At 40.1% G+C, this 23243-nt stretch overlaps 1 long non-coding RNA gene and 1 pseudogene across 1 annotated transcript; one reads left to right on the top strand and one right to left on the bottom strand.

The window, feature by feature from the left end:
- Positions 1 to 410: 410 nt before the first annotated feature.
- Positions 411 to 11981, bottom strand: LOC130540750 (uncharacterized). Its single transcript, XR_008954740.1, has 3 exons — positions 11929 to 11981; positions 1998 to 2118; positions 411 to 855 (listed from the first exon to the last, which is right to left on the bottom strand). It is a non-coding gene; the product is annotated as an uncharacterized LOC130540750 (long non-coding RNA).
- A 213-nt stretch (positions 11982 to 12194) lies between these two features.
- LOC100988093 (cTAGE family member 9-like) lies at positions 12195 to 14711 on the top strand (annotated as a pseudogene).
- The last annotated feature ends 8532 nt before the right edge of the window (positions 14712 to 23243 follow it).

The raw sequence follows: 23243 nt of genomic DNA, 5'->3' as shown, positions 1-23243 counted from the left end.
GAGCTGGAGTTTATCTTTGAAAATAAAACATGACATTGTCTATAGGTTTCATCCTCTGTTACTTCAAGCCAATTATAAATGAGTTTATAAAAATGTCTATTTACCTGCACTATTTGCTTACTTTGTAAAACGAGAGTGCTAGTAACAGATGATGCATACAATCTAAAGACATTTGCTCTGGGTTTTTTACTTAGTTTTGTTTATGGTGCTCTGCATACATATAAGTTTAAATTCTATTTTACCCTCCATTGTGTAATTTATTTTTTATAAAGCATATAAAAATAGAAAAGTAATTCTAAAACTTTTATTGTAGAAATAGAACCAAAGTGTTGCCTCCATTTGTGCTTACATACCATTTTATGTTAACCTAAAATTTTCTAAGATGGATAGCTCATCCATTGGCGTTTTTTCAGGAAGGCTGGCAAAATCTCTCAGGCAATCTCCTTCATATATGTTAACATTTATAAATATGATTTTAATGTTGCTTTAATCTCAAAACATATCATCAAAACAGAATAATCCTAGAGCAACACTTTACTCTTTCAATGCAAAGTAGACTAGAGGAACGCTTTAAATCATTTTTTGGTTGAATTGTCCTTCGTCAGTTACCTTGTCATATATGCTAAATGATGTCCAGCAGAGCACGGTGGCTCACGCCTGTAATCCTTATCTTTTCTAAGACTTGTGTTTGAAAACTGTTCTCAGTTAAACCCTGTTCCATTTAGTTGTAGAAAAATCAAAAATATAAACTTTTTTTGGGCACAAAGCTTGTTTTTAGCTTCCAGGGCTGGATATTCATATGTTTTGAGTCCAGGAGTTTGAGACCAGTCTGGGCAACATAGAAAGATCTTGTCTCTACAAAAAAATAAAAACAGAATTAGCTGGGTATGGTTGTATGTGTAGTCCCAGCTATTCAGGAGGCTGAGGTGGGAGGATTACTTGAGCCCAGGAGGTTGAGGCTGCATTGAGCTGAGATCGCACCACTACACTCTAGCCTGTGTGACATAGTGAGACCCTGCTTCAAAAAAAAAAAAAAAAAGAAAAGAAAAAAAGATATCCAAACATTTGAGAAAGACAACATATGCGGAATGTGCTCTTGATTGACTAAAATATGAAATCCCCTGTATCAGTTCAAAATGGTGAGGGAGCAGCTCATTTACTCCTCTGACTTCGTGGGACTGGAGTTACAACAGTGGGAACTGTGATAACTCACACTTCCTGCACAGCTGGGCGGATGAGAAAAATGATTTCATTAGGAAGAAGATTCCAGAATGGAAGTGAGTTGCTTTTACACATTTCATAGTAAAAACAGCTTTTCCTACTTTCTATATTCCTATTCTGCAAATATGTGGCACATTTCTGTCTGCTAGGTTACTTTTCTAACTTGATTCTGGTTCCTATTTGAAACTGCTTTGAGTAAGTTAAAGGGAGGGTGCAAAGGTTTCTTTGCAGGGAGGTGCGAGTGCTCAGCCACAGAAACTTCATTATTCTCTATAGGCTATTTGTGGTCAAATGTCATGGAATTCAGGGGCAAGAGATCCCTTGTATTAGGTCATATCTATTAGATTATTTCATGATTCAATGAGTCATAGAATCAGAGATTGTTTTAGTTGGAAAGAACCCTGGTGATTTATCTAGTCCAGCGGTTCTAAACTGGCTGGGAACTGTGGTGGAGGATGGGGTGGACGAGGGGCGCGGTGTCAAAAGCCACATGACAGACCTCCTCTTCTTGATCAACCCCATCTTCTCCCAATTATGGCAGGTAAGAATCTCCCAGAGATGAGAACATATATATATATATGGAAATATCTCGGGGGTTCTGATAGGATTCTCTGGCTGACAGCCATACATTTCATAGTCATATGTTAAAGAAAATGAGAAAAGAAATTCCAGAAAAGTGAAGTAATCCCCATCACTGATAGACTCAAGCCCAGAGACCTAATTCTCAGTCCATTTCTCTTGTAACTCGATTGAGGAAATTAAGTATTTAAATATACCTTCCAAGTAATCTCTTTCCTGTGTTATTCTTCAGAATAGGTACATAGAGTGCAAATGTTGATATAATCCTATTTAGTTCTTTTCTGATTTGTGAAGGTATGTGGACAAGTTGTAACACATCTAGACAGAAACAGGCATCAAACAGAATTATTGAAGAGGAACTGTTCCTTTGTTTTTCTCCTATTGTGGCACTAGCATCTATTCTTAGTGGAGAGACTCAACTCAGTCCCTGTATCTTTCTGAAAATGTCCCTAGATAGGTTGTTTAAATTAGACTTTTATAAAAAAAGTTAAAATGTTAAGTCATGAATCCATTAACTCATATTATTGAATGAGACCTATTTTTTTTTTTACTTTACAGATAATAACTACATAAAATATGCAGTGAGTTTTAATATTAACTTCCAATTCTTTCTTACTCAATGAGTGCTGGCAATACTTAGCTAGTATACCTAGCAGAATTGCCAGGCTTCTGGCCTGCGCCATTCTCCTTTTGTTTCTGACTTTGTAGATCCTGTTTTATAGATTCATCACAATCTATACTAGACTGGCTGCTTCAGGGTTTGTGTGTACAACATGTGGAAAGTTGGACTTTCTTCATGTACTTGTTCAAGGTATACAAATATCTAGATACTAAGTCTTGTTTAAGTGCATTAACTTCTTTATAGAATGCCTTGTAAAAGACAGGCCACCTGCTTTACTATAAAATATTGGGGATATGCTTTTTGTCTCTCTTTAATCTGAATGCCTAGTATCTGTGTTCTTTTTCACCTGCATCCTGTCTGCCAAATCTATTAAGTTTAATGCCAGCAGATGAGTTTGATCTTTCTGGGTGGGAAGCACCCCTTCCCACTTAAGGTCTCAACTGAAAGTGAATGTCTATTGGATTAAAAAAAAAAAGACACTTCAGATACATCTCATGCTTGGAGGTGTTCTTATTTAAACATTTCACATCTGGTTGGATACAGAGCAATCTTCTGGCTGCTCCTAGCTTCCAATGCACAAGCTCACTCACTGCCACCCATATCTCGGGCCAACTAATGTGATTTTAAATGTTCTAGTAGTCGTATTAACAAGAGTAAAAAGGAACATGTAAAGTCAATTTTAATAATATATTTTAGGCCAGATGTGGTGGCTCACGCCTGTAATCCCAGCACTTTAGGGGGCTGAGGTGGGTGGATCACCTGAGGTCAGGAGTTCAAGACCAGCCTGGCCAACACAGTGAAACCCCGTTTCTACTAAAAGTACAAAAAAATTAGCCAGGTGTGGTGGTGTATGCCTGTAATCCCAGCTACTAGGGAGGCTGAGGCAGGAGAATCACTTGAACCTAGAGGCAGAGGTTGTGGTGTGCCGAGATGGAGCCACTCCATTCTAGCCTGGGCAACAGAGCGAGACTCCATTTATATATATATATATGTATCTTAGTTAATCCAGTATAGCCAAAATAACATCATTTCACCATGTAATCAACATAAAAAGTATTAATGAGTTATTTTACTTTCTCTATTTCTTACTAAGTCTGAAATCTGGCATATATTTATACTCATCTCAATGTGAATGCTAAATGCAGAATATTTATTGTCAGTACTTGATCTGTATCCAGATTTCATAACATTTCTGGTTGAAAAGTAGAGCCACACATCCAAGATTTTCCAAACATACTTAAAATATTCCAATAACTAAATTGAGTATCAAAACATAATTTTCCTCTCATATTCACATTCACATTGATAAAACCAGTTCATGCTTTGAGAAGAATTAATTTGACTTTGAAGCCAAGTATGAATTTCAAAACTATACCTGTGTAAGTTAAGTAAATTTACTAACTCTGGTGTCAATATAGTGTTAACATTGAATTCAAAGGGGGTATACATAAATTGAAAAACAACTTTAAATTAATCAATATTTTTCTTGTGGTCTTACAGCCAGTTTATATAACATTATAAATTGCTGTTAAAATCTTGTGTATATTGATTCATGCTAGAAAAATGAGTAAAATAATTATTTACATGTATATGAAAAATTTAGATTTCAATATAAATGTTTGTACTTGTCTGTCTAAGTCACAAATAAGCTTTCCCTTTTCTCAATAGTTCACATTTAGCTCATTCACATGCAGTGTGAGATCTGTGAGAAATCATAAATCATATTGCCCCTTTTGTCTTTGATTTTTGAATATTTGGCAAATATTCCCTTTGTTTCAAGAAAATCTTGAATAGGAGTATTAACAAGTAAATTGAGGCACATTAAAATATTAAAGAGTTTATATGAGCAAACAGCAAATCATGCAGCAGACAGCTTTAAACCAGAAGGGATCCAGGGACTGAGGTAGTTGAGGGAAAGCTGCTATAGGGTAATCATGGACACAAAGCAAATAAATTATTTGATTGGTTAAAGTACAGCAGTAGCCTCATTTGGATCATCCCAGTGGACAGTCCTAGTTGGAAATTAGTTGGCAGTTTCTGGTTGGTTACACTTAAATTTCATTTTGTTGATTTAATTTTTTTGAGACGGAGCCTTGCTCTCTCCCCCAGGCTGGAGTGCAGTGGCGCAATCTCGGCTCACTGAAAGCTCTGCCCCCCAGGTTCATGCCATTCTCCTGCCTCAGCCTCCCGAGTAGCTGGGACTACAGGCACCTGCCACCACTCCTGGCTAATTTTTTTGTATTTTTAGTAGAGACGGGTTTTCGCCGTGTTAGCCAGGATGGTCTCGATCTCCTGAGCTTGTGATCCACCTGCCTCAGCCTCCCAAAGTGCTGGGATTACAGGCGTGAGCCACCGTGCCTGGTCAAATTTCATTTTTTTTAAGAATATGACTGTTTACACTGGAGCTACCTCAGCTAATGGCCTCCCAAGTAATTATTTTAATGGAAATTAACAGTACAATAAACTTTTGTAAAATGCTTCCACAACCCAAACAAACAGCATTCACAAAGAACACAAGGTCTTTTAATCTGTTGCCTTCTATTTGTTTTAACGATTCTATTAACTGACAATGATTAATAGTTTGCACATATTTAATGAGTGATTTTAACAACTGTATCTGCAACACTTGTCATAGAGCCTGCTTCAGAAAACTAAGCAGAAATATTTTAAATATCTATTATACAGTGGTAGAAAGAAATGAGGGAAATGTCAGTCTCTTATTTTAAAATTTCAATAAATCTGGATTTTTAACCTCACCAAGCTGAAGCATTATTTGTCATGACAGAAACCATTTTTTTTCTTATCCTGTTGAAAATGTTTTGATGGATATACAAGATTAAAAAATATCTATTCTGGGGTGGAGCCAAGATGGCCGAATAGGAACAGCTCCAGTCTACAGCTCACAGCATGATCGACGCAGAAGACGGGTGATTTCTGCATTTCCAACTGAGGTACCGGGTTCATCTCACTGGGGAGTGCCAGACAGTGGGTGCAGGACAGTGGGTGCAGCGCACCGTGTGTGAGCCGAGGCAGGACGAGGCATCGCCTCACCCGGGAAGTGCAAGGGGTCAGGGAATTCCCTTTCCTAGTCAAAGAAGAAAGGGGTGACAGATGGCACCTGGAAAATTGGGTCACTCCCACCCTAATACTGCACTTTTCCAAAAGGCTTAACAAATGGCACACCAGGAGATTATATCCCGCGCATGGCTCAGAGGGTCCTATGCCCACGGAGCCTCACTCATTGCTAGCACAGCAGTCTGAGATTGAACTGCAAGGCTGCAGCGAGGCTGGGGGAGGGGCGCCCACCATTGCTCGGGCTTGAGTAGGTAAACAAAGCGCCTGGGAAGCTCAAACTGAGTGGAGCCCACCACAGCTCAAGGAGGCCTGCCTGCCTCTGTAAGCTCCACCTCTGGGGGCAGGGCACAGACAAACAAATGACAGCAATAACCTCTGCAGACTTAAATGTCCCTGTCTGACAGCTTTGAAGAAAGTAGTGGTTCCCCCAGCACGCAGCTTGAGATCTGAGAATGGTCAGACTGCCTGCTCAAGTGGGTCCCTGACTCCCGAGTAGCCTAACTGGGAGGCACCCCCCAGTAGGGGCAGACTGACGTCACACAGCCGGGTACTCCTCTGAGACAAAACTTCCAAAGGAACGATCAGGCAGCAGCATTTGCAGTTCACCAATATCCACTGTTCTGCAGCCACCGCTGGTGATACCCAGGCAAATAGGGTCTGGAGTGGACCTCCAGGAAACTGCAACAGACCTGCACCTGAGGGTCCTGACTGTTAGAAGGAAAACTAACAAACAGAAAGGACATCCACACCAAAAACCAATCTGTACGTCACCATCACCAAAGACCAAAGGTAGATAAAACCACAAAGATGGGGAAAAAACAGAGCAGAAAAACTGGAAACTCTAAAAATCAGAGCGCCTCTCCTCCTCCAAAGGAATGCAGCTCTTCACCAGCAACAGAACAAAGCTGGACAGAGAATGACTTTGACAAGTTGAGAGAGGAAGCCTTCAGAAGATCAAACTACTCCGAGCTAAAGGAGGAAGTTCGAACCAATGGCAAAGAAGTTAAAAACTTTGGAAAAAAATTAGATGGATGGATAACTAGAATAACCAATGCAGAGAAGTCCTTAAAGGACCTGATGGAGCTGAAAACCATGGCACGAGAACTATGTGACAAATGCACAAGCCTCAGTAACTGATGCGATCAACTGGAAGAAAGGGTATCAGCGATGGAAGGTGAAACGAATGAAATGAAGTGTGAAGAAAAGTTTAGAGAAAAAAGAATAAAAAGAAATGAACAAAGCCTCCAAGAAATATGGGTCTATGTGAGAAGACCAAATCTAAGTATAATTGGTGTACCTGAAAGTGACGGGGAGAGTGGAACCAAGTTGGAAAACACTCTGCAGGATATTATCCAGGAGAACTTCCTCAATCTAGCAAGGCAGGCCAACATTCAAATTCAGGAAATACAGAGAACAACACAAAGATACTCCTCGAGAAGAGCAACTCCAAGACACATAATTGTCAGATTCACAAAAGTTGAAATGAAGGGAAAAATGTTAAGAGCAGCCAGAGAGAAAGGTCGGGTTACCCACAAAGGGAAGCCCATCAGACTAACAGTGGATCTCCTGGCAGAAACTCTACAAGCCAGAAGAGAGTGGGGGGCCAATATTCAACATTCTTAAAAAAAAGAATTTTCAACCCAGAATTTCATATCCAGCCAAACTAAGCTTCATAAGTGAAGGAGAAATAAAATACTTTACAGACAAGCAAATGCTGAGAGATTTTGGCACCACCAGGCCTGCCCTAAAAGAGCTCCTGAAGGAAGCACTAAACATGGAAAGGAACAACCAGTACCAGCCACTGCAAAAACATGCCAAATTGTAAAGACCATCAAGGCTAGGAAGAAACTGCATCAACTAATGAGCAAAATAACCAGCTAAAATCATAATGACAGGATCAAATTCACACATAACAATACTAACCTTAAATGTAAATGGGCTAAATGCTCCAATTAAAAGGCACAGACTGGCAAATTGGATAAAGAGTCAAGACCCATCAGTGTGCTGTATTCAGGAAACCCATCTCATGTGCAGAGACACACATAGGCTCAAAATAAAGGGATGGAGGAAGATCTACCAAGCAAATGGAAAGCAAAAAAAGGCAGGGGTTGCAATCGTAGTCTCGGATAAAACAGACTTTAAACCAACAAAGATCAAAAGAGACAAAGAAGGCCATTACATAATGGTAAAGGGATCAATTCAACAAGAAGAACTAACTCTCCTAAATATATATGCACCCAATACAGGAGCACCCAGATTCATAAAGTAAGTTCTTAGTGTCCTACAAAGAGACTTAGACTCCCACACAATAATAATGGGAGACTTTAACACCCCACTGTCAACATTAGGCAGATCAATGAGACAGAAAGTTAACAAGGATATCCAGGAATTGAACTCAGCTCTGCACCAAGTGGACCTAATAGACATCTACAGAACTCTCCCCCCCACATCAACAGAATATACATTCTTTTCGGCACCACACCACACCTATTCCAAAATTGACCACATAGTTGGAAGTAAAGCACTCCTCAGCAAATGTAAAAGAACAGAAATTATAACAAACTGTCTCTCAGACCACAGGGCAATCAAACTAGAACTCAGGATTAAGAAACTCACTCAAAACTGCTCAACTACATGGAAACTGAACAATCTGCTCCTGAATGACTATTGGGTACATAACAAAATGAAGGCAGAAATAAAGATGTTCTTTGACACCAGCAAGAACAAAGACACAACATACCAGAATCTCTGGGACACATTCAAAGCAGTGTGTAGAGGGAAATTTATAGCACTAAATGCCCACAAGAGAAAGCAGGAAAGACCTAAAATTGACACCCTAACATCACAATTAAAAGAACTAGAGAAGCAAGAGCAAACACATTCAAAAGCTAGCAGAAGACAAACAATAACTAAGATCAGAGCAGAACTGAAGGACATAGAGACACAAAAAACCCTTCAAAAAATCAATGAATCCAGGAGCTGGTTTTTTGAAAAGATCAACAAAATTGATAGACCGCTAGCGAGACTAATAAAGAAGAAAAGAGAGAAGAATCAAATAGACGCAATAAAAAATGACAAAGGGGATATCACCACTGATCCCACAGAAATACAAACTACCATCAGAGAATACTACAAACACCTCTATGCAAATAAACTAGAAAATCTAGAAGAAATGGATAAATTCCTCGACACATACACTCTCCCAAGACTAAACCAGGAAGAAGTTGAATCTCTGACTAGACCAATAACGGGCTCTGAAATTGAGGCAATAATTAATAGCTTACCAACTAAAAAAAGTCCAGGATCAGACGGATTCACAACCGAATTCTACCAGGGGTACAAGGAGGAGCTGGTACCATTCCTTCTGAAACTATTCCAATCAATAGAAAAAGAGGGAATCATCCCTAACTCATTTTATGAGGCCAGCATCATCCTGATACCAAAGCCTGGCAGAGATACAACAAAAAAAGAGAATTTTAGACCAATATCCTTGATGAAGATCGATGCAAAAATCGTCAATAAAATACTAGCAAACCAAATCCAGCAACACATCAAAAAGCTTATCCACCATGATCAAGTGGGCTTCATCCCTGGGATGCAAGGCTGGTTCAACATACGCAAATCAATAAACGTAATCCAGCATATAAACAGAAACAAAGACAAAAACCACATGATTATCTCAACAGATGCAGAAAAGGCCTTTGACAAAATTCAACAACTCTTCATGCTAAAAACTCTCAATATATTAGGTATTGATGGGATATATCTCAAAATAATAAGAGCTATCTATGACAAACCCACAGCCAATATCATACCAAATGGACAAAAACTGGAAGCATTCCCTTTGAAAACTGGCACAAGACAGGGATGCCCTCTCTCACCACTCCTATTCAACATAGTGTTGGAAGTTCTGGCCAGGGCAATCAGGCAGGAGAAGGAAATAAAGGGCATTCAATTAGGAAAAAAGGAAGTCAAATTGTCCCTGTTTGTAGATGACATGATTGTATATCTAGAAAACCCCATCGTCTCAGCCCAAAATCTCCTTAAGCTGATAGGCAACTTCAGCGGTCTCAGTATACAAAATCAATGTGCAAAAATCACAGGCATTCTTATACACCAATAACAGACAAACAGAGAGCCAAATCATGAGTGAACTCCCATTCACAATTGCTTCAAAGAGAATAAAATACCTAGGAATCCAACTTACAAGGGATGTAAGGGACCTTTTCAAGGAGAACTACAAACCACTGCTCAATGAAATAAAAGTGGATACAAACAAATGGAAGAACATTCCATGCTCATGGGTAGAAAGAATCAATATTGTAAAAATGGCCATACTGCCCAAGGTAATTTATAGATTCGATGCCATCCACATCAAGCTATCAATGACTTTCTTCACAGAATTGGAAAAAACTACTTTAAAGTTCATATGGAACCAAAAAAGGGCCTGCATTGACAAGTCAATCCTAAGCCAAAAGAACAAAGCTGGAGGCATCACGCTACATGACTTCAAACTATACTACAAGGCTACAGTAACCAAAACAGCATGGTACTGGTACCAAAACAGAGATATAGACCAATGGAACAGAACAGAGCCCTCAGAAATAATGCCGCATATCTACAACTATCTGAGCTTTGACAAACCTGAGAAAAACAAGCAATGGGGAAAGGATTCCCTATTTAATAAATGGTGCTGGGAAAACTGACTAGCCATATGTAGAAAGCTAAAACTGGATCCCTTCCTTACACCTTATACAAAAATTAATTCAAGATGGATTAAAGACTGAAACGTTAGACCTAAAACCATAAAAACCCTAGAAGAAAACCTAGGCAATACCATTCAGGACACAGGCACGGGCAAGGACTTCATGTCTAAAACACCAAAAGCAATGGCAACAAAAGCAAAATTGACAAATGGGATCTAATTAAGCTAAAGAGCTTCTGCACAGCAAAAGAAACCACCATCAGAGTGAACAGGCAACCTACAGAATGGGAGAAAATTTTTGCAATCTACTCATCTGACAAAGGGCTAATATCCAGAATCTACAATGAACTCAAACAAATTTACAAGAAAAAAACAAACAGCCCCATCAAAAAGTGGGCAAAGGATATGAACAGACACTTCTCAAAAGAAGACATTTATGCAGCCAAAAAACACATGAAAAATTGCTCATCATCACTGGCCGTCAGAGAAATGCAGATCAAAACCACAATGAGATACCATCTCACACCAGTTAGAATGGCAATCATTAAAAAGTCAGGAAACAACAGGTGCTGGAGAGGATGTGGAGAAACAGGAACACTTTTACACTGTTGGTGGGACTGTAAACTAGTTCAACCATTGTGGAAGTCAGTGTGGTGATTCCTCAGGGATCTAGAACTAGAAATACCATTTGATCCAGCCATCCCATTACTGGGTATATACCCAAAGGATTATAAATCATGCTGCTATAAAGACACATGCATACGTATGTTTATTGAGGCACTATTCACAATAGCAAAGACTTGGAACCAACCCAAATGTCCATCAATGATAGACTGGATTAAGAAAATGTGGCACATATACACCATGGAATACTATGCAGCCATAAAAAAGGATGAGTTCATGTCCTTTGTAGGGACATGGATGAAACTGGAAACCATCATTCTCAGCAAACTATCACAAGGACAAAAATACCAAACACCGCATATTCTCACTCATAGGTGGGAATTGAACAATGAAAATACATGGACACAGGAAGGGGAACATCACACACCGGGGACTGTTGTGGGGTGGGGGGAGGGGGGAGGAATAACATTAGGAGATATACCTAATGCTAAATGACGAGTTAATGGGTGCAGCACACCAACATGGCATGTGTATACATATGTAACAAACCTGCACGTTGAGCACATGTACCCTAAAACTTAAAGTATAATAATAATAATAATAAAATGCAACCACTAAGCTATAAAATGCAACCAAAAAAACTGTAAAAAAGAAGATACACTATAAACACTATGAATAACAACATGGAATTCTAAAACAAATGTTCAAGTGACCCACAGGAAGTCATGAAAAATAAGCAGAGAAACAAGAATTGATACAGAAAACAAAAAATGTCAGGCTTATGCACTAAAGTATCAACAATTAGTTTAATTATGAATGGTCTACCAAGAGACAGATAATAGAAGAGTGTATTTAAAAGTATGACCCTTTCTTATATGTTTCTTGTATGCTGTGTACAAGAAACTCTTGAAATTTACCAATACAGGGGAGGCCAAATTAAAAGGATGAAAAAAGATATATTACACAAACATTAATGAAAGGAAAGCAACAGTGCCTGTATGTATATCAGATAAAGCAAAGAAAATTACCAGAAACAGAGAGATTATATAATGATCAAAGGTTTAATCCATGAAGAAGACAGCAATTTCAAAAGTGTATTCACCAAAAAGTGCTTCAAAATATGTGATGTGAAAACTGCCAGAACTGAAGCGGGTCAGGCTCGGACCAGCGCTGCCTCAGGATGTAAAGTGTAACAAGGGGGCCAGGGAGGGTTGGGGATGCAGTATGGGCCTGTGAGGCCTGTGGGTGCCCGCGTTCCCCAGCTCCCCCCGCAGCCGGCTCCGCAGTGGTCAGCTCCGGTTGGTTGCCGCGTGCGGATCCGGGTTCCAGACCCAAGGCTGCGTGTTCTCCACCGTTTGTTGTGGCCAGTGTTACTGCGGTGACCGCCAGAGCAGCCTTCGTGCTATGGAGGAGCCCGGTGCTACCCCTCAGCCCTACTTGGGGCTGGTCCTGGAGCAGCTACGCAGAGTTGTGGCAGCACTACCTGAGAGTATGAGAGCAGATTTGAATCCTTATGGTTTTCCATGGGAACTGGTGGTATGTGCAGCTGTTGTTGGATTTTTTTGTTGTTCTCCTTTTTTTGTGGAGAAGTTTTAGATCGGTTAGGAGTCGGCTTTATGTGGGAAGAGAGAAAAAACTTGGTGAAACACTTTCTGGACTAATTGAAGAAAAATGTAAACTACTTGAAAAATTTAGCCTTATTCAAAAAGAGTATGAAGGCTATGAAGTAGAGTCATCTTTAGAGGATGCCAGCTTTGAGAAGGCGGTAGCAGAAGCACGAAGTTTGGAGGCAACCTGTGAAAAGCTGAGCAGGTCCAATTCTGAACTTGAGGATGAAACCCTCTGTCTAGAAAAAGAGTTAAGAGAAATCTAAACATTCTCAACAAGATGAATTGATGGCGGATATTTCTAAAAGGATACAATCTCTAGAAGATGAGTCAAAATCCCTCAAATCGCAAATAGCTGAAGCCAAAATCATCTGCAAGATTTTTCAAGCGACTGAAGAACGATGGGCAATAGCAATAAAAGATGCTTTGAATAAAAATCCTCAACTTCACGAAAGCCAGAAACAGCTTTTGCAAGAAGCTGAAGTATGGAAAGAACAAGTGAGTGAACTTAATAAACAGAAAATAACATTTGAAGACTCCAAAGTACATGCAGAACAAGTTCTAAATGATAAAATCACATCAAGACTCTGACTGGACACTTGCTAAAGATGAAAGATCAGGCTGCTATGCTTGAAGAAGACACAACGGATGATGATAACTTGGAATTAGAAGTGAACAGTCAATCAGAAAATGGTGCTTATTTAGATGATCCTCCAAAAGGAGCTTTGAAGAAACTGATTCATGCTGCTAAGTTAAATGTTTCTTTAAAAACCTTAGAAGGAGAAAGAAACCACATTATTATTCAGTTATCTGAAGTGGACAAAACAAAGGAAGAGCTTACAGAGCATATTAAAAATCTTCAGACTCAACAAGCATCTTTGCAGTCAGAAAACATATATTTTGAAAGAATCAGAAGCTTCAACAGAAACTTAAAATAATGACTGAATTATATCAAGAAAATGAAATGACACTCCACAGGAAATTGACAATAGAGGAAAATTACCGGATAGAGGAAGAAGAGAAGCTTTCTAAAGTGGAAGAAAAGATCAGCCATACCACTGAAGAGCTGGAGACCTATAGAAAGCTAGCCAAAGATCTTGAAGAAGAATTGGAGAGAACTGTTCATTTTTATCAAAAGCAGGTTATTTCCTACGAGAAAAAAGGACATGATAATTGGTTGGCAGCTCGGACTGCTGAAAGAAACCTCAATGATTTAAGGAAAGAAAATGCTCACAACAAACAAAAATTAACTGAAACAGAGTTTAAATTTGAAGTTTTAGAAAAAGATCCTAATGCACTTGATGTTTCAAATACAGCATCTGGCAGAGAGCATTCCCCATATGGTCCCTCACCATTGGGTCGGCCTTCATCTGAAACGAGGACTTTTCTCTCTCCTCAAACTTTGTTGGAGGATCCACTCAGACTCTCACCTGTGCTTCCAGGGAGAGGAGGGAGAAGCCCAAGCGGCCGAGAGAATCCTCTGGACCATCAGATTACCAATGAAAGATGAGAACCAAGCTGTGATAGGTTAACTGATCCTCACAGAGCTCCTTCTGACACTGGGTCCCTGTCATCTCCATGGGAACAGGACCATAGGATGATGTTTCCTCCACCAGGACAATCATATCCTGATTCAGCTCTTCCTCCACAAAGGGAAGACAGATTTTATTCTAATTCTGATAGACTGCCTGGACCAGCAGAACTCAGAAGTTTTAATATGCCTTCTTTGGATAAAATGGATGGGTCAATGCCTTCAGAAATGGAATCCACTAGAAATGATGCCGAAGACGATCCTGGTAGTTTAAATGTGCCTGATTCATCTCTCCCTGCTGAAAATGAAGCAACTGGCCCCGGCTTTATTCCTCCACCTCTTGCTCCAATCAGTGGTCCATTGTTTCCAGTGGACACAAGGTGCCCGTTCATGAGAAGAGGACCTCTTTTCCCCCAACCTCCTCCAGGAACGATGTTTGGAGCTTCACGAGGTTATTTTCCACCAAGGGATTTCCCAGGTCCACCACATGCTCCATTTGCAATGAGAAACATCTGTCCACCGAGGGGTTTACCTCCTTACTTTCATCCAAGACCTGGATTTTACCCCAACCCCACATTCTGAAGGTAGAAGTGAGTTCCCTTCATGGTTGATTCTGCCTTTAAAGGAGCCTGCTACTGAACATCCAGAACCACAGCAAGAAACCTGACAATATTTTTGCTTTCTTCAAAAGTAATTTTGACTGATCTCATTTTCAGTTTAAGTAACTGCTGTTACTTAAGTGATTACACTTTTCTCAAATTGAAGTTTAATGGAATTGTAGTTCTCAGGATAGTATTTTGTAAATAAAGATGGTTTAAATATGAATAAAAAATAAAAAATATCTATTCTACAAGTTTGATTTTTCAGGCTGTCAATTGACAACATTTCTTCATAAATTTGAAAGTCCTCAGACAGACGTGCTCTTGAGACACTCATAAAGGACGTGGTTTTACATGCTATCCATATGATGAAGACTTCCATACGTATCATATGCTCAGCCCTAATCTCTTTCCTGAATTCTAGACTCAAATATCCAATATCTACTTAACATTTCCAAATTCTTGATGCTCCTGCCAAACTGCCTTTTTACTTAGTCTTCAATAAATGATAACTCCAGGCCAACACTCTGAGAATTATTTTCAACTCTTCTCTTCTCTTCACACCCTATGTTTAATCCATCAGCACATCTTGTTGACATTACCTTTTGAATGTATTCTAAATATGACAGTTTCTCACCAATCCATTGTTATGACATTAGTCCAACAGGACCTCTTGGGTGGACCATTGCAAAACCTCTTAAGTCTTCCTGTTTCCAATCTGTAACTTTTGTCTTCTATTTTTAACTCAGCAGCAAGCCAGATCATTCTAAGCTTCTCCTCCACATCTCTTCAAAAGATTCCTATCTCATCAGAATCTGGTCTGTAAGTGTTGCCATGGCCTATAAGGCTATGAATCTCACTCCCAGCTGCCTATCCATCCTTACCTCCTACCATTTTCAGCTTTTGCTTACTGATTCGTTCTTCTGTGGCTTCCTTGCTGTTCTTCAAACACTTGAATCCTTGGGGTTATTTTTTTGAATCTACAACTCCTCTCTGCAACATGCTTTCGCTGACAACCAATGACTCATTCAATTAATTCATGACTCTGCTCAAAGGTTGCATTATCAGGGAAGACTCCTCTGAATACCTGACCTAACATATGTTGCTCTCTGTGTCTCTTTACTTGCTCTGTATTTCTTTATCACTTACGTTATACATTTATTTGTTTTGGAGGATTATCTGTATCCCCATAGAACAAAAGTATCAGCAGAACAATTTAATGCACCTGTTACTGCTGTATCCCCAGTGATCAGACCAGCATCTAGCACACCACATATTCTCACTTATAAGTGGGAGCTGAACAATGAGAACAGGTGGACACAGGGAGGGGAACACACACACTGGGGGGCCTATCAGGGAAGGTGGGGAGAGGGAGAGGGTCATGATTAATAGCTAATGCATGTGGGGCTTAATACCTAGGTGATGGGTTGATAGGTGCAGCAAACCACCATGGCACACATTTACCTATGTAACAAACCTGCACGTACTGCACGTGTATCCTGAAACTTAAAATAAAATAAAATAGAATTCTAAAAAAATTCTAAAAAAAGATGCTTAATGTGCAGTTGTTTGGTTAATAAATGATTTATACTTCTACTGATTAAAACTCAATGAGTAAATTGAAATCTTAGAATATCTGTTTTCTGGGTATTCCTATCTTCTGAGTATAAATCATTTGTTTGTGGTGGCTAAAATGCATGAAAAAGAAATTAGGCTTTGAAAATAACCAGCTGTTATTTAGATTTTATGCTGCAGGCATTTTGTGGTTGTTTACAACCATGTAATGAGCATTGGCCAATGTCTCTTATGGTTTTGGGGAATAGTTCAATTCACAGAGTCCAGATTTTTCCATTGGTTATTTATTTTTTCATTCTCTTCAGTTCAGTCTTATTTTTTCCACAGCAAGCTCCATGTCTATCTGTAAGGAAATCTCAGGTTTCGAGTTAGTGCAGGACTACCTTTCCTATCTTTGTACGGGTACAAATTTTATAGTCACAGACTTGAGTGTGCAAAAATATAACCTTATTGTCTATAACATTTTATTTTGGGGCTCTGAACTCCCATTCTCAATGTGGCATAAAACTCAATACAATCACTGCTGGGAATTTCAGTCACATTCAGTGATTTTTTTCAGTCCCTTCAGACTTAGCCCAGTCACAGTCAGGACATTTTACGTCCACCTTTCCCCGTGGACTTGCGGATTCACTGTGTGGTGGGTAAAAGGACAGAAGTGGTGGTGGCGGAGGGGTCAGAGTTGTCTTCTCCTCTGTACTGACTCTGTCCTGTGCCAGGAAGGAACTGCTCCTTTGGGCCCTCAATACTGGTAATGGGGTGCTTCCTCTAATGCACACTGAGACCTGTGGGTCCTGACTGGGCTTCCCTCAGCTCCCTGGAGCCAGCAGTCTTCTGACATGCAACTTGTCCACTCTGGTACCCAGTAGATGGTCCACACTGCATCTTTCTGGGAAGTGTCCCCCAGAAACTTCCCTTGTTTCAGCTTCAGTCTTGACCTTCTGGTTCAGTCTCTCTTACCAAGTGCCATTTGACCCAGCAATCCCATTATTGGGTATATAACCAAAGGATTATAAATCATTCTACTATAAAGACACACGCACACATATGTTTATTGTGGCACTATTCACAATAGCAAAGACTTGGAACCAACCCAAATGTCCATCAATGATAGACTGGATAAAGAAAATGTGGTACATATACACTATGGAATATTATGCAGCCATAAAAAAGGATGAGTTCATGCCCTTTGCAGGGACATGGATGAAGCTGGAAACTATCATTCTCAGCAAACTATCAAAAGAACAGAAAACCAAACACTGCAGGTTCTCACTCATAAGTGGGAGTTGAACAATCAGAACACATGGACACAGGGAGGGGAACATCACACACTGGGGCCTGTCTAGGGGTGGGGGCTAGGACAGGGAGAACATTAGGAGAAATACCTAATGTAGGTGGCGGGTTGATGGGTGCAGCAAACCACTATGGCACGTGTTTACCTATGAAACAAACCTGTACGTTCTGCACATGTACCCCAGAACTTGAAGTGTATATGAAACAACAACAACAACAACAAAAAGCCCACATCCTGTTTAGGTTTTGAACTCTTAGGTCTTATAAAATGCAAAGCGTTGTCTCCACCTTTCCTGCGCCTAGAAAAGTTCTCCGCTGTTTCCAATCTCTACCACCCAGATGGGGAACTTCTTTCTGAGGTTTGCTGTGTCTCTGAACTGTACCTGAAAACCATGGCTCAGGTTCTTTCTTTTCTTGGATCCCTTTATTTAAAGGAAGTTCCATTATTCTTTCCCCTACTATAGCCCTGGTACTTCACTCAAGTGGGTAGAGGTTAAGAATACCTCTGGGTTTCTGTAAAAACTCTATTTCTACCCAACTCGGAGGATTTTTTTCCTACACTCAAGGGGAAGTAAAAAAGCTGTGGGGAGCCTGGGCGTGGTGGCTCACGCCTGTAATCCCAGCACTTTGGAAGGCCAAGGCGGGCGGATCACGAGGTCAGGAGACTGAGACCATCTCGGCTAACACGGTGAAACCCCATCTTTACCAAAAATATAAAAAAATTAGCCAGGAGTGGTGGCGGGTGCCTGTAGTCCTGGCTACTTGGGAGGCTGAGGCAGGAGAATGGTGTGAACGTGGGAGGCGGAGCTTGCAGTGAGCCGAGATCACGCCAATGCACCCAGGCTGGGCGACAGTGCGAGACTCCGTCTCAAAAAAAAAAAAAAAAAAAAAAAAAGAAAAGAGATGTGGGGAAAGTGGTTCTGACTTATTCAGAAATTGTCTAGGAGTTGGAAGTGGGCAGAAGAAAATCCTGGTGTCCTTACAGTGGAGCGCTGGGCATTGTCTAACACAGTGTTTTAAAATTGGAAGAATTTGGCAATATTGGAGACATTGTTGATTGTCACAACTGGGTGGGATGGCCTGCCACTGGCCTCTAGTAGGCAGAGGCCAGGGATGCTGCTAACCATCCTACAATGGACAGGACAACTCAGAAAACAAAGAATTTTCTGGCTCCAAATGTCAATGGCGCCAAGGTTGAAAATCCATGGTCTGGTGAACCTTCTGGGGATTATATGATTCTATAGTGGTGTGTAATTTTCAATTGCCTTTCTATGGACTAGTTTATTTTATATCACTTTAGGGGAAGAAGTTAACTTGTTAAAAACTGTTAGTAAAGCAAATGATTCTTGTTTATAGCAATGCAAATGAATTTTGACAACTAGAGACTGTTGATTTCTACCTGTAGAAAACACGACCTAAATATTTTATTTTATTGCCCTCTGAGACATTATTCAGTTCCGTATCTATTAGTGGATTTATTTCAGCATTTTTATTTGATATATATATAACTGGTTTTAACCACTTTAGTGATTTCCTCACTAATGAATGGGTTGAATACAATCTTTGACACATGTTAATTTTATATTGGCCCAAGAGTCATGTTTTTAATCTTTTAAAAATTATCTTTCAGCAACCTGTCCATATCTCCTTCCAAATATTTGCTGTTGTACACTGGGATGGTCCCTTTTGATCTTACAGGTCACAAATTTTGTTGCTTTTATTTTCTTGGGATCTACACTGATAACCCTAAGTTATGGGATCTTACTGTTGGGGTTGGAGTGAGTTCAGGGGTATAGGGAGTATTATGATGCCCCAAGAGCTCTTTTTCAAACATTACCATAACACCAATACTGATACCTTAAAATGAATAATAATTCTTTAATATTAACAAATCAGTTTCATGTATTTTTAAACAGTTAGTTTGAATAAGGATCTAAATAAGACCTATACATTGCAACTGACTGTGATGTCTTTTAAATCTATTTTAAGCTAAAGCTTCCTCCATATCTTTTTCCATATCTTCTACATATCTTTTTATTTTCCTTGCAATTGCATTGTTAGCAAAATGTGATCATTCGTACTGTAAAGTTTCTCACACTCTGAATTTTGTTGATAACATCTTTGCGCCATTGTTGCCTATGTTTGCTATAAACAGGCATTCAGTTGAGAAACTTGATTAGACTCAGGTTTGATGTTTTTTTTTTTTTTTTGGCCTGAACACTTCATAGGTGGTGCTGTGTACTTCCACCAAGAGTCTCAAGCAACTAGCTGTCTCTGGTTTTGTCATATTGGTAGCTGTTGAGTATCACTGCCCAGACTGATTTTGTTTTTTTTTTTTTTTGAGACGGAGCCTTGCCCTGTTGCCCAGGCTGGAGTGCAATGGCACTATCTCGGTTCACTGCAACCTCCGCCTCCTGGATTCAAGCAATTCTCCTACCTCAGCCTCCCGAGTAGCTGGGATTACAGGCTCGCACCACCACGCCTGGCCAATTTTTTGTATCTTTTGTGGAGATGGGGTTTCACCATGTTGGCCAGGCTGGTCTTGAACTCCTGACCTCGTGATCCACCAGCCTCAGCCTCCCAAAGTGCTGGGATTACAGGCATGAACCACCGTGCCTGGCCTAGATTGATATTTTTAAATTAAGGATGTGCAGTGCATCTTTAATAGTTATCAACCTCGTTTTCCCCAGGCTTAATCTTCACCTCTCTATTGGCACATTCCATGGCTGTGGGTAGTCACCTTGCAGTGCAGTAGTAAAGGTTTCCCTGAAGAGGTGAATGCTTCTTAAGGAAATCTCAGAGTTGGGCAGGGGGAAGGGAATTCAATGCAGAGGGAACAGAAGGTGCACGGACAGAGGAATATAAATGAAGACGAATCCATTCGTAAATTGTGAGTGAACCCAGGTGCTTGGGGAAAGAGTATTCAGGGAAGAATAGATGGGAGATAAGTTTGGGAGATAATGTAGATTGTGGCCCTAGCGTAAGAGGTTCTGTCATAAGCATTTCCAAAAGTTTTAAATTCCTGACTAGGTCAGACTTAGGTACAGTGCTCTACAAGGTTCTATGCACACATCTCTGAAAGGGCAAGAAGTCTACATAAGGGAAAACAGAAACACCCCCTGCATTACGTCATTCTGGCTACTATAACAAAGCACTACAAACTGGGTAGCTCACAAATAACAGAAATTTATTTCTCACAGTTCCGGAGGCAGGGAAATCCAAGATCAATGTGCCAGCAGATTTAGTGTCTAGTGAAGGCCTGTTTCCTTGTTCACAGATGATGCCTTCTCTCTGTGTCCTCACAAGTGGAAGAGCAAACAAGCTACCTCAGGCCTCTTTTATAAGGGCACTAATCCCATGCATGAGGACTCCACCCTCCTGACCTAATCACTTCCCTTCTGATACCATCACATTGTTGAACAGGTTTCAACATAAGCATTTTGGGGAGACACAAAAGTGCAGACCATGCACCACCAGTCCCTCCTCCTGCACCATACCGCTGTCCTCATAGTGTGCTTCTTTCCTTCCTGGGGAATGAATTGATGAGCTTCAGGGCATGAAATGAAACAGCCAAGTAGAAATCAAATCCAACATCGCTCTTTTCAAAGTCTTTGCTACTTCTGCTGAGAGAATAATCAAGAGCCTTCAGACCCCTCACCTTTATTGTGGGATGGAGAGAAGGAGAAATCAGGCATGCATCCATTATATTATTTTTCTTGTCATTTTAAATTACTAGGTGGCAGTTTTGAAATACTGTACATGGCTGAATATGGCCTGAAGTAAATACCATGTCTGATGCTGGCAGACAATAGATTTCCACAAGCCTGAAGCATGCAATTTTTAAAGCTCTATTTTTCTCCTCCTCTTTCTTGAGGTGGAGGGTATGTTTTTTTCACGTAAAAATAATAAGTTTTAATAATATAAAAATATACATAAAATCCCATCTACATTGAGGGCTTTTGATTTAATCTTCCTTTTTTTCCCTTTTGACTTCATTTCAATCACTCTTTTTGGTTTTTCTATCCCATCTCGCACCCTAATGATTACTATTTTTATGTCCTTTGATGGTTCTATTTCCACATTTGTCTTTCTTAAAATGCAGCTTATTTAGTGTTGGAAAAGGGATATCTCCATTCCTCAACATTTCTTTTTCTGGATATCAGGACCCCTAATTCCTGTTTCACATGTAGATTTAGGAAGAGATGATGTACAAAACAAAGATGACTCGATTTTGGTTTATCTGCAGCCTTATTCACAGACTCAGTACTACCCCTGGGCACAGAAGTACCTATGTGTCTTTTTTCTTACATATTTTGCTAAAGTTTCTGATTGGAGTACTTTTCAGTTATTCAATCACATTAATTACAAACTTACCATGGATCAAGCATTGGGAATACATAGTAGACCAAGAGAAATAAGTTCCCTGAATCATGAAAATAAAATTCCCATATCTGAAATCAAATTTGCCACCTTTCTCTTTCTGGTATCTCTTATTTCTCTCAGTCACGAAATTATTCTTTTAATCAGAAACCAGGTGCTAAACCTTATCTCCTTTCTCTCCTTTGGCATCTTCCTAAGTTGTCAGTAAACAATTTCTGCCAACTCCTGCAACAATTTATTTTATTTTCACTCTTCTTTTTCATTCTCACTGCAGCCCCTGTGGTCTGGATCTGTATAGCTTTATCTCAACTCTGGCCAAAACTTCTTTATTGATTATTCTTTCCCTTCTCTTCAATGCTTTCTGAACTTCACATTAATTTTCCAATTGTATTGGTTTAGGTAGGTCAATTTTCTCCTTCAAACATCTTCAGTTACTACTGCCTAACTTAAAGCAGCATTTCCCAAAGTAGGTTCCAAAAAATGTGGTAATTGCCTTCGACCAAAAGAAAGGTTTTTAAAGTTTGAAAACACTAGGGTAAACAAAGTAAAACAAATTAACTCTGGGGATAGTAGTTTTCATAAAGGATTCCTGAAAGCCTTGGATGTTGTCGAGGAGATGTCCAATGTGGTGGTTCCCATTCTCATTTGGCCGTGAACACCCCCCTCTCCACCCCGACAGTTTTTTTTCTTCCACAGTAAGTCCCATGGGATTAGTTCTATCAGGCATCAGTGTGGGAGATACTGGTCTGTGGTACAAATTCTAAATTCCTTGATGCCTGTAATCCCAGCATTTTGGGAGACCAAGGCAGGCAGATCACCTGAGGTCAGGAGTTTGAGACCAGCCTGGCCAACATGGCGAAACCCCGTTTCTACTAAAAATACAAAAATTAGCCAGGCGTGGTAGTGTGCACCTGTAGTCCCAGCTACTCAGGAGGCTGAGGCAGGAGAATCGCTTGAACCCAGGAGGTGGAGGTTGTAGTGAGCCGAGACTGCGCCACTGCACTACAGCCTGGGCAACACAGAGGTGTGTTAGCATGTAAACTAGAATGTAACTAGAAGTAGTTATAGTATAACTATAGTTAACTATAACTATAGCTAGAAATAGTTATTCAGGGGGCATACAGGACCTTTGGAGAAGGTCGAAGTTCCTTTAATAGAGGATGGGGGCAGAATTTAGAAAATGTAATTTATACTGTTATTTGATCATGTTGAATTCCCCCAGCCTGGCATGGTGTAGAGAAGAGTGGAGTGCTCCTGGCTCTCTCATTTGTCTTCAGCTCTAAGCAGGGAACAGGAGATGGTGGCCTCTTCAGCCCTTTTTGTAGCCAGCTACTGCTTGTGCCAGTGGTATCTGATGCCCGGTGCAGGAAAGAGCCCCAAACACCCACTTCCACAAAGTAGCTTAAAGACTTTTTTGCCTTGTATTTGACTCAGA

This window comes from Pan paniscus, chromosome 14 (genome assembly GCF_029289425.2).
Source record: "Pan paniscus chromosome 14, NHGRI_mPanPan1-v2.0_pri, whole genome shotgun sequence".
In the NCBI taxonomy this organism is placed as follows: Eukaryota; Metazoa; Chordata; class Mammalia; order Primates; family Hominidae; genus Pan; species Pan paniscus.
This window is presented reverse-complemented; position numbering and strand designations above follow the sequence as displayed.